Genomic DNA, 15,586 nt, shown 5'->3' on the forward strand with positions numbered 1-15,586 from the left:
TTTGTATGCGGGTTTTATCATACTAGACATTTTATCTTGAATTCCTTTCTAATGACCTCCAGCACAAAACTCACCTTTTCTACCTGAATACCCCACAAAGTTTATTTTCTCTCTGAGTAATAAATGAATAATCAAGCATCATCCCTGGGTCAGTTACTGCCAGTACACACCTTATCCATTAGGGTTTTGTTTTGTTTTGCTGCGACATGTATACTAGGAACACAAGAAGCTGCCTTATACAGGCAGCCCATTTACAAATGGGTTGGGTTCCAAAGGTTTGTTTGTAATTTGGGTGTTCATAACTTGGAACACATATAGTCCCCAAGAGTGACAACTTGTTTGTATGTGCAGGTTGGTGTTTGTATGTTGGAGACTTTCTCATTGTAATATGCCCCGAAGTTTTGTTTGCAAATAAGGGTGTTTGTCAGTCAGATGTTGGTCAGAGAATGCCTGTACTGAATAAGAGCAATGATACATCTAGCTCAGTAGTGTTTACACTGACTAGCAATGACTCTCCCAGGATTCAGGCAGGAGTCTCTCCCATCCCTACCTGGAGATGCCAGAAAGGTAACTGTGACCTTCAGCATGCAAGCATACAGATGCTGTTCCACTGAGCTATGACCCCCATCCCCCAAGGGGAATATCTTACAGTGCTCCTCACATGTAGTCCCCCATCCAAACACAAACTAAGGTAGACCATACTTAGCAAAGGGGATGCTAAGTTAGCTTATGGTGCAGTTAGGGGAACTATTGCCACCAGAGTAATGCAGTGCAGAGAGTAAGGCTGTAATTGTAGACACTTAACCGGGAGGAAGGCTGGCTGAATTCAGCATTCCAAGTTTAGGTTCATTAAGCTTTGGATGCATGGTATCCTGGACCTAGCTGCCAGCATCCCTTCCTTGAGACTTTTGGAACCTTCAGCAATAGTTATGTCATTGTTCCTCCCACAGGTTTTATGCTTCTCTGTGAGATCACTCTCTCCTCTAAAACCAGAGCTCCCAGATTCACAGAAATGTCCTTCTCTTAGCAGATGGGAGGTTCCTTGGAGTGGAATATGGATGCCATCAGTACCACGCATTTGTTCACAGAAGATGTCACACCGCTGAAAAATTCAATAAAGAGACAATTATTGTTACCACCTGTTGCAACACTGACAAGTGCAATGGAAATCGTACAACTTTCCCTCCTCCTTGGTGTACCTAGCCTTCTGGGAAATCTGTGTGAGTGAAGGATACTCAAGGCCACAGGTCACTCCACTCTAACCTGGTCTCTGCCATTTCCCTTGAAGAAAGATCCAGTGAATCTTCCCCTTTCCATCACTCAGTTGATCCTCTTTGAGCAAACCTGTGATTTAGGGGTTCTAATCTGTCATCTTAATTGCTAGAGGTGTGCAAGATGTGGAAAAAAATTAAATGTGCATCCAAATGCACTCTATGTCTTTTCTTTACTCTGGTAATAAATAAACATCTCTATTGGTAAACAGAGTATCCATTCAGTATCCATTCCCCCTTCCATAGTAGTTCATTAGTGACATGTGCTGAACAGATCCATGCATATTCATATCATGGAGATTTACAATTACCTTTTATTCCAATGAGCACAAATCACCCCAAGCACCATTATGTTCCATGGAATTCATAAGCATTCAAAAAAGACTTCAAACATAAACACTAATATATCCTCTCAATTTCAATGAAAGGGAGATAAACAAGTGCTCACCCTCCAATACTGAAAACAATGGCACTGAAAATTGTGGCAAATGTTACTGGATTGGACTCATTGCTTGGACTCTCATGAGAAGTGTCCCACTACGAGCACTGGCCCAACCAATTTTGGCACCTGATGCAGAAGATCCAAATGGCACCCTACACAATTGTCATGTGCCATGGAACACAGTCAACTGGGAAGGTCTCTTGCTTAGAGCCCATTGGAGTGAATGCGAACAGTAATGGTTTTACAATTCTGCTTCGATAGGAAGTGTGGTTAAAAGAGATGCATGAGAAGGTATTCTCTGTTGCAATGCACAGGGCATGAATTCCCTACCCCAGGAGATCCACTTGGTGGATCTCCATCAAGATCCACAGGGAGACAATGTAGGCAAGAACTCCTAGCTTGTCCCCGTTGTTCCAATGCTGAAGCCCCGTGGTTACTTACAAGGGACACACTCTTCACATACTTTCTTTATTACCATCAATCTCTCTCTATCAAGCCTGCACAACAGAAGGCCTCAGGGCTGAATCCAGGCCACAGAGACTTTTTGGCTAGCCCCTAGGTAGGAATATCCTGCAGCAATAGCAGGAACCATTAAGAGCCCTTGGCTTGTCCCACGGATGAGCAGCAAGGGCTCAGTGCCGTTGAGTGCTTGAGGCCAGCTGAGATGCATGTGACAGTGACGGATTGACAAGCAAATGAGCCAGTTGCTGCTGCTTCAGGGTGACACAGAGTGCACACCAGAAGGGCGTTCCCTCTTCCCCAAGGGGGCCCACCCTCTCCAGAAGCAATCTTACAGCACCATCCTATGCAGGTTTACTCTGAAATATGTCCCACACTGTATCCAGTGAGGCATATTCCCAAGAAAGCATGTGTAGGATTGCAGCCTGAAAACAACAGCTATCTAGTGAGAGTTGGCTTGGCTTTTGTTTGGGGTGGGCGTGTACTTCAAGTGCCCCACTGACTGAGGAGGGACAGGGCCTATTTTCTGGCTACTATTCTTGGTTAAAATTGTGGGTCCCTTGATGAGGTGGCAGGAGATCTACAAGTAGCTGATAATTGCTTTAAGGAGTATTGTTAATTCATTTTAATATAATAATGCCTGGAAAATTGACCTTGGCCCTCAAATACCAAGACATGGTTGGTTCCAGCCCTCTGGGGGCATTTGAGTTGTGCATCTCACTCCATTAAAAAATCATTACATGCAAATAGCCATTCCCCATAGACTCCTGATGTTTGGGATGGGACCACTAATGTGAAATACACCATTGTTTGATTTCAGAAATATAATGTGTAGGGTTAGATTCACACCCCACACCAGAAATTCACTTAGACCCCTTTTATACTTCCTTTCCCCCACGCTCACATGTTATCACTGCACCTGCACCTGGCCCCTTCCCTGGTGGATATTCCATCATTGGTTAGAGGTGCTTTTTTAAAATTCCAGCAGGCTTTTAACCCACCTGGGGTTTGATTCCCTCACCCCACCCCGCTGTCTTTCTCTTTGAATCATCATCTGCTGCTTCTGTGAATACAATTAGGAGTAGCTGGAGGGGGAAAAATGGATTTTTTAATTGTAAAAAACTATTTCCTTAGCAGTTTTACACCAAGCTACAGTATTAAAAAATGATCCTTAGCAAAACATTTATCCACAACAAAAAGAAAATCTGCATGACAGGAAAAACATTTAGATACATTAATAGAAGCCTGCAATGCACCCCAAAATCTGAACTTTGCCTGCTCTTTCTAAAGGTAAAGTAAAGTGTGCTATCAAGTTGATTTCAACTCCTGGTGCCCACAGAGCCCTGTAGTTTTCTTTTGGTAGAATACAGGAGGGGTTGACCACTGCCATCTCCTGCACAGTAAGGGATGATGCCTTTCAGCACCTTCCTATATTGCTGCTGCCCAATATAGTACCAGCAAGGATTTGAACCGGCAACCTTCTGCTTGTAGGTCAAGCATTTCCCCGCTGTGCCACTTAAGGTGACCAATCTTTCTAGAGAAAATTATTTATTATTTTTAAATGACAAATTCCTCTAGCAATAGTTCAGCTGCTTCATAAGACAATACAGGAGCAGGGCAACATGGGGCATCTTTGCTGGTGCAAGGCACACTCCATCCTCCCCATCCGGATTTCGGCCTCAAAGAGCAAGGAAAGTTGTGGATGCATGGAGGGCAAGTTGGAAGTAAACACAACTTGTGACATTGCACAACATCATTATTGATCACACAGCATGTCTGTTAAGGCATCGGCCTTCAGCTCCAGTTTACTGACTTTGTGAGCCAAAATGAGATAGCTAGTCTTAAACCAGCAGGGTTTTGACCATTAATGGGACTGGTCAATGGGACTTATTCCACATTAGGACTATTCTCACAATCGATGGCTAAGGGAGCCCAGCCCAGTTCCCATTGATTGTGAGAACCACTGGGCTCACGGGTGATGCTAGCTCAATGGCAGCCAGCCTGCCTAAATGCCCCTCCCTCTAAATGAGGTTAACAGAGTGAGCGCTAACCTTGCAGCCACAACAAACACACTTGGGGGGGGGGAGAGGGGAGGGGGGACCCAAGAATTGTGTGGTGCACTCTGGGGGCTCATGTGGCAGCGCTCCCCTTCCCTGGCCCCCGGAGCACCAGAGCAAGCTGTGGCCAGGCGCAGGAGCACCCAACCGAAGCCACTCGTGGCATTTGAGGGAAGCAGCCCCTCCCCTCTACTCTCGGGTGTGCTTGTGATGCTGGTTCGCATTGCATGCCTCCGTGTTTTCCTTCTAGCCAATGGGGAGAGAGCGAGCAAGCGAGTGCTCCTTGGATAGGAACACAATGATTCTACATCAGCGCCCCTCTCTATTTGCTCTGGAGTTTTCAGAAAAACTCTTGAAACCAGCATTTAAAAAACCCAGAAATACATCGAGATAAGCTAGAATTCGGAAAACAAAGCCCGGTTTGTGTGCTTTGAAGGATCTCAAATGGACTTCAGGGTAAGTTTGGCAGGTGTGTGGACGCACACACTCTCTTCTGGAGGAGATTCGGGGTACAGCCCTGTCTGTAAAAGCTCCTGGAAGGGTTTCCCTCCCTGTTGCTTAACACAGACTTTCAGGGCAATCTCCAAAGCAGTCGCCACTGTGGAAGGTACACCATTGGAGGGGAAGCATTGGAGGGGAAAGTGGGACCCAAGTTCTCTCCCAGGCAGGCACAGTGGCTGGTCTTTCCTCCTCGGACAAGCTTCTTGGAGCAGTTTTCTCCATGGCTTGGGGATGGGACAGCCGCTGGTGCAGACCATGCAGCAGCCATCACATCCTTGCCCATTGATGCCATAAGCTCCATCACAGCCTCAGGCCTCCAGGAGCCGAGCACTGAGCACAGCACTTCATCCACCTCCAGTTGCTTGAAACTTGCAGACACCACAGCAAGTTCTCTCTTCTCCCTGGGAGGGGGAAGTGCAGATAATCTGTGCAGGATGGATGTCCCCACCGCCATGCTCCCTCAGCTCCAGGAGGAGCCTGTGGAACTGGCTTCAGGCAGGCGTACCAGACCCACTCATCCTGCTGGGGCAGCACTTCTTGTCACATGCTTGCCATGGCTGCCAATGGATGACCGGGATCCACGTGAGAGCAAACACAACACCCCCACCCCAGTGGTGCCCCACGAAAGAGTCCTTGTAGCATGGTGGTGCCATTGGGGATCAAGCGCCACCATCCAGCCTCTGCTCGGCCCTTGAGCTTCCTGGTTCAGGAAGATGTTGGTGATGCTGTTGTAGTTCCCTGCGTGGACGGTCCATTTCCAGCTCAGCCGTTCTGTCCAGCCACCACGTGATCTGCTGATGGTCCCCTGAAAGCCCAGCAAAGATGGCGCCCCCAGTGGGGTTCCCTGTCACAGGGATTCCCAGACATTGTTGACTGCAACTCCCATCATTCCCAGCCAAAGGCCATTGCAGCTGAAGATTATCGGAACCATAGTCCTCAACATCAGGGAACCCCTGCTCCAGAGAACACTGGTTGGTCCACTTGAACTGACAGGTACATAGGCAGCAGAGCACTGAAGAGAAGAGGAAGGACACACTAGCTGCCCTGGAGAAAAGCAAGGAAGTAAGCAAGCAAACAAGCAAGCAAGGACACCACAGGGGTTTGAACCCCGTCCTGGAATCCAGGAGCTCCGTCCGCCAGTGCCTTTTGCTTTTCTTGCATGCAGTCCCACATGGCAAAAAGCAAAACCTGAGAGAACAACAGGAGAGAAAACTTCAGGAGTCCAGAAAAGACCAGCTGCGTCATCAGCTCCTGACCACTCCCTTGAGGCCACCTGGAAAAGTCTAAGCAGAGAGATGTAGAAGCCCTGCCCGATGCACCCCACACTCAGCACAGCTGGTGTCAGGGTAAGGTTAGAGTGAGTTTGTTGTTGTTGTTCAGAGCTGGGAGCCAGAGGCCAGGCCAGGCAGTAGGCTTGTGCATTTTGATTCGGGTACAAAACGTTTTGTGCCTGAAAATGGCAATTTTGGAGGTTTTGTAACCAAAACAAAATCAAGAATTGAAAAACAGAGATTTTTGTTTCCAAATCAAAATGACTGTGTATCCGGACAGAATGCTTTGTTCCTTTGAAAAGCATTGCAATTCAAATTGACTTCTCTGACTCTCTCCACTCCAGCTGAGGCACTGAGTGATTAGCAGAAGATAAGATATGCAAAAACTGTTGAGCATGAATAGTTTAGTTAAGTGTTGTATTCAGTGTGATTGAAATGCAAACTGACCTTGCAAAGGGATTTGGAAGACAGCATTTTGAGACAGAAATACCCAAATATCTTTGGGAGCTCAATGCAATTCCAAGGCTCTTGCTAAAAGCCATGCTATAAATTGGTGTGGAGAAGCTTTTCGAGAAGCTGGTTAGGAAAGTTCTGAAATTACACAAGTGTTTCTTTCCAAAGGTTTAAAAAGAATCTCTTGACTTGTTCAGGGCTCTTTTAAAGAGTTATTTTGTTTTTCTTCTGATTTTTTTGAGTTATAGTGGTGTCTAAGTTTTGATTCCCAAGTTGAGCAGTCTAATGTAATTTAGGCCACAATGTAATTTGGTGGGACATGATGTCTAAGCCAGGGGTTCACAACTTTTGCCATTGTAGGGACAGGTCATCCACATGGGACTACATGAGACAAAAGGAGTGGGGTGGGGAATACACCTGTCAATCTATTGACATCCCCAGGAATCTTAGTTGCTTCTCTCTTTCTTGTAACCATGATCCATGGTTTTGCACTTTCTTAAATGCAGTAATGAAAAATCTCAACAATTTTGAACAGTAGGCTGATTTGTTTGGGCGACAGCTCACTCCACTTCAGTTAAATGAACATTTGAAGCTGTTCCATAGTACCAAGACAGTGTTATTATTTGTTATTTTATTTTTTTACATTTTATATCCCGCTCTTCCTCCAAGGAGCCCAGAGCGGTGTACTACATACTTAGGTTTCTCCTCACAACAACCCTGTGAAGTAGGTTAGGCTGAGAGAAGTGACTGGCCCAGAGTCACCCAGCTAGTATCGTGGCTGAATGGGGATTTGAACTCGGGTCTCCCCGGTCCTAGTCCAGCACTCTAACCACTACACCATGCTGGCACATTGGTCTATCTTGCTATCTCAAAAGACCTGTGGTCACTGTTTCATGGGGAGGGAGTGTTTTAAATTCTCAAATAACTGTGCCAAAAAATTAAGTGTTGCTGTTGTTCATCATTCTCTTCACTCTTTCAACCTGTTTATGTGGGGTTTCAGGGGCAAAACAGTAGGTTGGGTGGCAGTGCCCCAAGGGTGGTGCACCCAGATTACAAATAGGGCAAAGGGCTGATTTCTTAGGAATTTTTGAGGTTTACGCATCTTTAAGATTTCCCCCCATAAGGAATAATGGAGGTTTCAGCAGCCCCATAACTCCACCTGGGGGGCACTAGGATGGCCCGAAGCGAGTAGTGGTGTAGTGCACAGAGGGTGCCAACCAACCCCTGGATTGCTAACCCTTTGGGGTACTGGGCTTTGTTGTTTCTGAGGTGTTGAGTTTAGATTCTCTGGTAGCAAATGAGATTTTTAATGAAAAACCGTGAATCCACTCTCATATACTACTAGAGAATCTACTCTCAGAACACCTCTAGAACAACAAAACCCTGTACTTCATGGGTTGGTAACCCATGTGGGTGGTTGGCACCCTATGTGCACTACACCGCCACTTACTCTGGGCCACCCCAGTGCCCCTCAAGTGGAGTTATGGGACTGCAGAAACCTCCATTATACCCTACAAGGAAAATCTGAAAGACATGTAACTTCATTAATTCTTTAAAAATCAGCCCTTTGCCAAATTCCTATGAAAAAATTGTGGTAGCTTCCTTGAACCAACTTGGAACTACCACCAACCACACTCCACTCTGGGCCACACCTTCCCCCCACCCCACGTGAAGCTATACTTTTCCTGAAACCTCCATCATACCCTATGGAGAAAATCTGAAAGACACACAAACTTCAAAAATTAACCAAAAATCAGCAGTTTGCCCAATTCCTTTGAAATTTTTGTGGTAGCTTCCACTCATTGGGCACTATAACCCACACCCACTCTTTTGACCACATGACCCATTTTTTAATCTGAATTAATTTGGATTCAGATTCGGATTAATTCGGATACAAAACAAAACTGGGGTGATTCGGAAGGCTTAATTTTGGACAAAAAACAAAATGGGGTTGATTCGGATTTGGTCCAAATTGAAACAGAAAAAATACAAAACGCACAACCCTACCAGGCAGGCTCTCTTCTATGCTGCTTCCCGCCTCCGCTCCCAAGCGGTGGGTGGGAGGGGCGGCGGGGTTGTGCGCCCGGCTTGAGAAGCAGGCACGCCAGCACCATCTTGGCCCCCTCCATGTGGCCAGTGGCCTGGACAGTCAGGAGCGGGGCAGGGGGAAGGAGCTAGCCCAACAGCCTCCTCACGGGCAGTCTCTTTGCTGCCAGGCAACTTTTTCTTTTTCAACTTCTTTTTTCAACTTTGGGGTGCCCTTCCCTAGGAAGGCCCACCACGCGAGATGAGTACCCGCACTCTGGTTAATTGGGACCCCGTTGCAAGTGTTGTTACCTCTCTATAAGAATAAAGTGGCCCTTATTTACTCCAACTAAGCGTGTCCTGTCTTCATTGGGGCCTGGGGGTACAAAGCAGCTGATCCCACCTAAGGAGGGTTCTGGAAAGCTAGATTAGGTTTAGCAGTGGGCAGATGAGGCTTAGAGAGAGACTTAGCATTAGAATGTAGGAGTAGAACTAGGGCTAGAGTGGGGAATTTGTCATTTTTTGCTACCGCTTCTGGCTGAGGGAGGCTTACTTGCACAGGAATTAGATTGATTCCTGAGTACTGGGTCTTGGGTCCCAATGAGCAGAGATGGGCCAGAATGGGGAGAACGGGAGAAGACCCCATGCGTGAGTTCATTCCATCCAGATCGCTCTTCCTACTCCCAGTTTTGATCATCTTGGGCAGCCGCCTTGGAGGCGAAGAGCTACCTTTCACCACCTGGTTCCCAACTGTCACAGGACAAAAATAGGCTAGGTCCTTCTCAGCACAGGCAACGTAGCCCCTCCCATAATCTCTAGCTGGTCTAACAGGCATGGCCATCTATCCTCCATGAGGGGGAAGGCCCTGTAGTACCCCTCACAGTGGACCCGTTGGCACAGATTGGATGGCTGCTGGATGTTGATTTGGATGAAAACAATGCCACATGGGAAGTGGGACATTCAAAGAGGGTGTGAAGGGTGGGAAAGGGGAAGCAATTAGGGTTAGCCTTAGGGTATTGAGCTGAACGTACAGATGGGCAAATCTAAGATGGGTAAGGTGCAGGTGGATACACCATATACAATAGGGTATTATATTAGTTTTGCATTCATTATTAGAAGACAATGGATTTTTCTAGTTTGGTTTGGATTAAGAGTCCAGAGTTTCTGATCTTTATGGTAAATTAAAATTCCAGTGCTTCTAAAAGCATGGTTCCAAAGATGCATCATCCCTTAGGAGGCAGGAAGAAATCTCTGAGGGATCAAACAGCTTTGTCAGGTTCGCGAGCCTATTGATTCTCCACTCCGACTATACCCAAAATGACCTAAAGTATGGAGTTCCAGGATCAAATGGTCTAGATCAGGACTGCTAAACTTTGGTCCCCCAGCTGCTTTTGGACTACAACTCCCATAATCCCCAGACACAGTGGCCAATAGTCAGGAATTATGGGAGTTGTAGGCCAACATCTGAGGGAGGGCCAAAGTTGAGCAGCCCTGGTCTAGATAGTGTAAGGATTTGAACCTCTCCTCTCCTTCCAGATTTACTTCCCTGACTGCCCTTTCAATCTGTCTACAATGGGGGCTCCTGCTGCATCTGAATCTGACCAGGAGCTTGTCCAAGCATCTCTGGAGAGCTGGAAGACCACCTATCTTAACCAGAAATGTTAAGCAGGAATGCCTCACAATTCCTTTGTGGTGAAAGATAGCCTGAAATGACACACACACACACCCCGCCCCCCACAAATGTCAAGCTGCATCCCAAAAGCAGTGAGAAGTGCTGGAGAACAATTTTTCAGCACTGAAATATTTCCAATAGTGCACTTTTATTAACGCCTTCACTGTCAAAAATGAACCAAAATGGCAGAACAGCCTGCCATGCCCCAGAACAGCGCCCTAACCTTCAAACTGCAACCCAAAAATAGTGGGAAGCGGCCCCTTCGGGAGTTAAACAGCCAGCCCTGTGCCGGTCTCACTCACTCCCACACAACTCCCAAATGGAACTGCAGGGCTCCATTCAGGAGCCAGACCAGGCCCCCGCATCTGACATCAGACATGGGGGCGTGGCTAGCCCCTGCGTCTGACGTCAGACACAGGGGGCGGGGTGAGCGGGGCCGCGGCCACACACGGGCCACTGGCGGTCAGGCTCCACCACTGAAATGATTCCCTCGTATTAACTCTCCCCTATCCTAAGTGTAGTGAAGCTGCATTCCGCTGCATTCAGTTGCCAAAAAGCTCCTTTTTATCAGCTTACTGCTCGTTTACATTAACTGCGGGTAGCAGTGGAGAGCTTAAGCTCCTATTCCTTTTTTTAAAAAATCAAGGAAGATCTCAGCACAGATTTTTCATCTGCCAGGGCCATTCTCAGATGGCAGGCTTAATAGCAGGGTTACACAATTAATCATTAGTTGCATAGAAGCTGCATAGAAGCCACAGATCATTAGCTGCACAGAAGCGAAGTAATAATAATTCAAAGAAACCTGGGGGTGGGATTTGCTCCTGGGTCTTTCTCAAGTCCGTTCTGGCCGATGGTTTTCTAGAGTAGGTGGGATGCCTCACCTCCCCCACCACCAACTACTGCACATGTGGAACATAGGAACATAGGAAGCTGCCATATACTGAGTCCGACCATTGATCTATCTTCTAAAAATTTTCATTTAAATAAATAAAAAACATTCCCCCCCAAAAAATCTTATTTTTAGGGAGTCTTCTGCTAGACCGATGACTTGCAACGCCAACAAAATAGAACACATAAACAATTTACACAAAGCCTATGTTTAAAAGGCAGGTGGCGCTCTTCTCCTAGGTCTTCTAACTCTGAAACTTTGCATTGGTATCCAAGCATCCTTTTATGATTTCTCTTTCATTCCCTCCCCCGCCCCCCGGCCCTGGACTTGACTTGAAATTCTGCAAGACCAGCGACTCGGCAAACCAATCACATCATCTTTTCTTTGCCATAAAGCCTTCTTTCACCACTGTATCTTGGGCCACCAGGTGGCACTCTACTGCTAGGTTTGGTGTTATCATGGATTTGTGTCTGTTTCTTTCCCCCTTCAGGCAGAGAGACTTGTGGAAGAACAGCAAGATAATTTGGTAAACTGCTCCCTCTTCTGGCAGTTAGTGTTCAGCAAGATCACCCAGCAATTCAAAAAAGAAAAGACATGGGGTGGGGCACAATTCTTTAGGAAAAGGTTCTCTATCACTAAGGACCCTCCATACATCTCAGAAGGAACATCAGGGTACTTCAAAATATCCCAAAAAGCCTCCATAAAATGTGGAACTTTTTAGCACTGGCATAATTCGGGCTAAGCTCCAATGCACAAGGGGAAACCCGAATCGTGTATGGAGCACACCTCGATATCCCGTAGGAACCTTTAGGTAAATCCCTCCTGATGTAAGAACACACACACACCATTCCCGTGGTGAAGCAAAGTTAATTTGCTGTCTCGGAACAGCCCAGGAAGGGAATAGGGAGACACTCGGATGACTGGAAGTATCACTCAGAGTTACAGGCAGCTAGATTCATACTAAATACCAGAGGAGAATTTTCCACAATTGTGGTATTATACACAATTGCACCTGCATAGCCTGTTCTCACAATTATTACATACACACAATTCTCAGAAATGAGAAGTGGTCTTACTTAATGATTTTGGGGAACTTAACGCTTCAAGTTTAGAAAAAGAATTAATACATTTACTGCTGATATCAGCAATGTTTCAATATGGGGCTGCCATTTAATACAGACAGATTTTCAGCACACACCAAAGCATCTTTGAACTTGAAGTACAAATATTCTATTTTGGAAAGATGGATTCTTTTTTGAAATTTTATTGATAATTCTAAATCCAGTTGGGCTAGGTCAGAATGATTAGATATTTATTATGTAAACATTGTTTGTGTTGTATGTATGTATTACATTTATAGACCGCCCCACCCAAAGGCTCTGGGTGGTGTACAAGTTTAAAAAGACATTTTAAAAAAAACACCATTGGAATCCAAGTCGGCCTAAGTACAAGAGATTTTGTCCATTAAAAGCATCACAGCAGAACAAAGTCTCCGGGGACTGGTTTGAAATGGAAGGAGCCTGACTCAAACTCCTCACAACCTGGGACGGCTCTGCTGAATGTGAACCTGCAGAAGCAACGCACACAGACCAGAATTGTTTTTTTGCCACACTTACCATTTCCGCATAAACCTTCAAATGGGTTCCATGCTGTGTCCTGTCAATTTCAAGCAGGGTTCTCCTCCACTTGCGCTCCAGTCACCTATCTTGCTGCTTCTTTACTTGCCTATGTATACCAAGGGGCCACTTTTAAAGCAGGTCAGAAGATACGCTTAGGAGCGATCATGTCTACTGCCCTGGTGAGTTCCCTATTTCAGGTTCCCACCGGGGCATCAACAGAATCACTGGTAGGACCAACATTAAAACCCTCCAAGGCTTTTTGGAATCCTACTGGGTCCAACAGTCTTCTCGGGCGGACCATCTTAATAGGTCCTCCATCCCTGCAGGGCTGGGTTGTGGCTGTGAAACCAACCTTAACCAGGTAATGGTCTGTTCATGTCAATGGGGTAACCACAGGAACCCCCACCCATGGAACACCCCCCTGATCCAAACAAAATACCAAATCAAGTGAGTTGGTCCTGAAACTAGTTGGGATAGGCCCATAGTTGTCATGGCCTCTATGAACTCCTGAGCTGCACCAGACAAGTCTGCCTCACAATTGATATTGAAGACCGCCAGCACTAGAAGTCTGGGTGACTCCAACACCAACTCCAAGACCAGCTCCGTCAGCTCAGTTAGGAAGTCAGTTAGGCAGCAGGGTGGACGGTACACCAACAGAATCCCCAATCTACCTCCTGATCCCAACCTCAGAAATACCCACTCAGTGTAAGTGAACTGTTGCACAGGGACCCTGGTAAGGGAAATTATATTCTTATGGACCACAGCCACTCCATTCCCCCCCCCCCCACTCACTTCCCCTAGCCTGCTCCACAACAGAGTAGCCTGGTGAGAGAAGCTGGGCCCAAACTGGGCCACTAGCCTCCCCCATCCAGGTCTCAGTTATACAGGCCAGGTCGGCTCCCTCATCCATGATCATGTCATGGATGATTTCAATCTTATTCTGAACCAACCTGACATTGCAGAGGAGCAAGGCTAGGTTCTGTGGGAAGTTGGAACTGCTCCCTGAGGCCAGAGAGCTGACAGGGCAGCCGGAAGTGGAAACAGTTACTAAATTACTGGTTTCCCTTCTCCTGTAATGACCAGCTGCTCTGCCAATTCCAATTCTTCTATTCCCCACCATAACAGTAATAGCTGCCCCAAAGATGCCGGACACACCTCCCACATCACCCTGTCTAAGAGAACCCAAACACATGACAACAAAAGGCCTGGCACAACCCAATAAAAGGAGGACTAACAAAATTCAACCCAGACCTCCAACCCCACTTCCCTGAGACCCCAGTCCCACACCGAAGGCCCGGCACTGAAGGCCAGTCCCCTTTGGCTGACATGCCTTCTTCCAAATTATGCTCCCAAGGGCTCCAGAAATCTCCCCTCACAAGAGATATCTGGTCCTCAGGGACAGGTGGAAACAGTCAAGCACTCATGTAGAAGGCACAGAACAGGAGAGCAATCAACCTGCAGGCAGGCTTGTCTTCAGAAGGTCCAAGGACTGCAAAAACAAACCTCCTCCACCAGATCAGGAACGTGCAGGCAGGGCGAGATGGGTGTTCATCGGGAGAGGTCAGGGAAGTTGACTTTATCTAGCCCCCCAACACACACACTTTCTCTCTTCACATTCTCCAACCTCCCCAATGCTCTCAGCATGTTTACACAATAACAGTGTCTTCTTAGTGTTTACATGAAGATGTTCCGTAAGTGCTCTTTAATATTAACGGTGTTGAAGTTCTTTGTTTTTGTTCTCGCTTTTTGTTTGTTTTTTGTTTGTTTTTGCTGGTAGGTTATTTATACTGTTATATAGTATTGAATTGCTGGTGCTACTATTATTACTATTTTGTTCCATTGTTACTGAAAAATTAGAAATTAAAAGTGTTTTTTTTTAAAAAAAAGAGGAATTATACACAATGAAGGCTAAATTTACATATTGGCTTGTAAGATCCAGCAAGGAAGTCAAAAATGGTCCATCTGAACTGTACTGCTACTGGCAGTATGCAGTCCTCTCACCAGAGATGCCACAGATTGAACCTGTGATTCTCTTACATGTAAACGATGTGCCCGAGTTCTCTGGACCTGAGACTCTGGACAAAGTCAGACATAACACAGAACCGAGGGTCCAATGGACACATGGTTCCACACACACAGCCCACGCACTTACCTGTCTGAATTTGGGCATAAGCACTGGCCTCCTCTCTGCTGTCTGCAAGACTGCAGAAGAGAGAAGGGGGAAGTGACTGCCAGGCTTCTTCCTTTGTTTGATGGACAGCCACGGTAGCCAACCAGAATGGAGAGAGGGAGGGGCTTTCTTCCCTCAACTCCAGCCCCAGGGAAGGCTGCTTCCATTACTGAATTCAGAAATGATTATTCTCCGCAAACCCAAGGCCCGAGCAGCAAACCTCACTTCAACCTGAAGGTTCAAACTGGAGTTTGGTGAGTGAATACTTAGGTTGAGTTAGGGTCCAAACTGCGGTTTCCCGCATTCAGACGTTCAGGTTTGGGGACCTCTGGCTGCTCTCCCTTCGGTTCCCCGTTATGTCTGAATCCAGCCTCTACTTACCATTGCCCCTTGTTTTGACTTACTGTACTGCAGCAGCTTTCAAGTTCCAAAGCCCAATGCTGGCCCCACCCTGTGAAGTCTGTTATTGGCTTTTCTGCCAACAGGAAGAGGGTAAAAGACTTCCTGCCTGAAATAGACCTTCCCTCAGTTTCAAGGTTAGGGATGTGCATGGAACCACGGAGGCGTGGTCCGGCACTGGGGGGAGTGTGTCTTTAAGGGTGGGGGGAGTAGTACTTAAAACCCCCCCCCCGCACGCGCTCTTCCCCCACCTCCCGTTACTGGACTCTTCTAAAGTGTTCTTGGGGCGGCAGAGTTCCTCCCTGCCGCCCCTGCCCCCGCCATTGTCTTCCATTCACCGGTGGCGACGGGCGCGCGT

At 46.8% G+C, this 15,586-nt stretch overlaps 1 long non-coding RNA gene across 1 annotated transcript; it reads right to left on the reverse strand.

Annotated features, from left to right (window-relative positions):
* Positions 1 to 228: 228 nt before the first annotated feature.
* Positions 229 to 14,859, reverse strand: LOC128346477 (uncharacterized). The gene is made up of 3 exons (XR_008316984.1): positions 14,812 to 14,859; positions 12,657 to 12,765; positions 229 to 1,102 (listed from the first exon to the last, which is right to left on the reverse strand). It is a non-coding gene; the product is annotated as an uncharacterized LOC128346477 (long non-coding RNA).
* Between the last annotated feature and the right edge of the window lie 727 nt (positions 14,860 to 15,586).

Source organism: Hemicordylus capensis, chromosome 2 (assembly GCF_027244095.1).
Source record: "Hemicordylus capensis ecotype Gifberg chromosome 2, rHemCap1.1.pri, whole genome shotgun sequence".
Classification (NCBI taxonomy): domain Eukaryota; kingdom Metazoa; phylum Chordata; class Lepidosauria; order Squamata; family Cordylidae; genus Hemicordylus; species Hemicordylus capensis.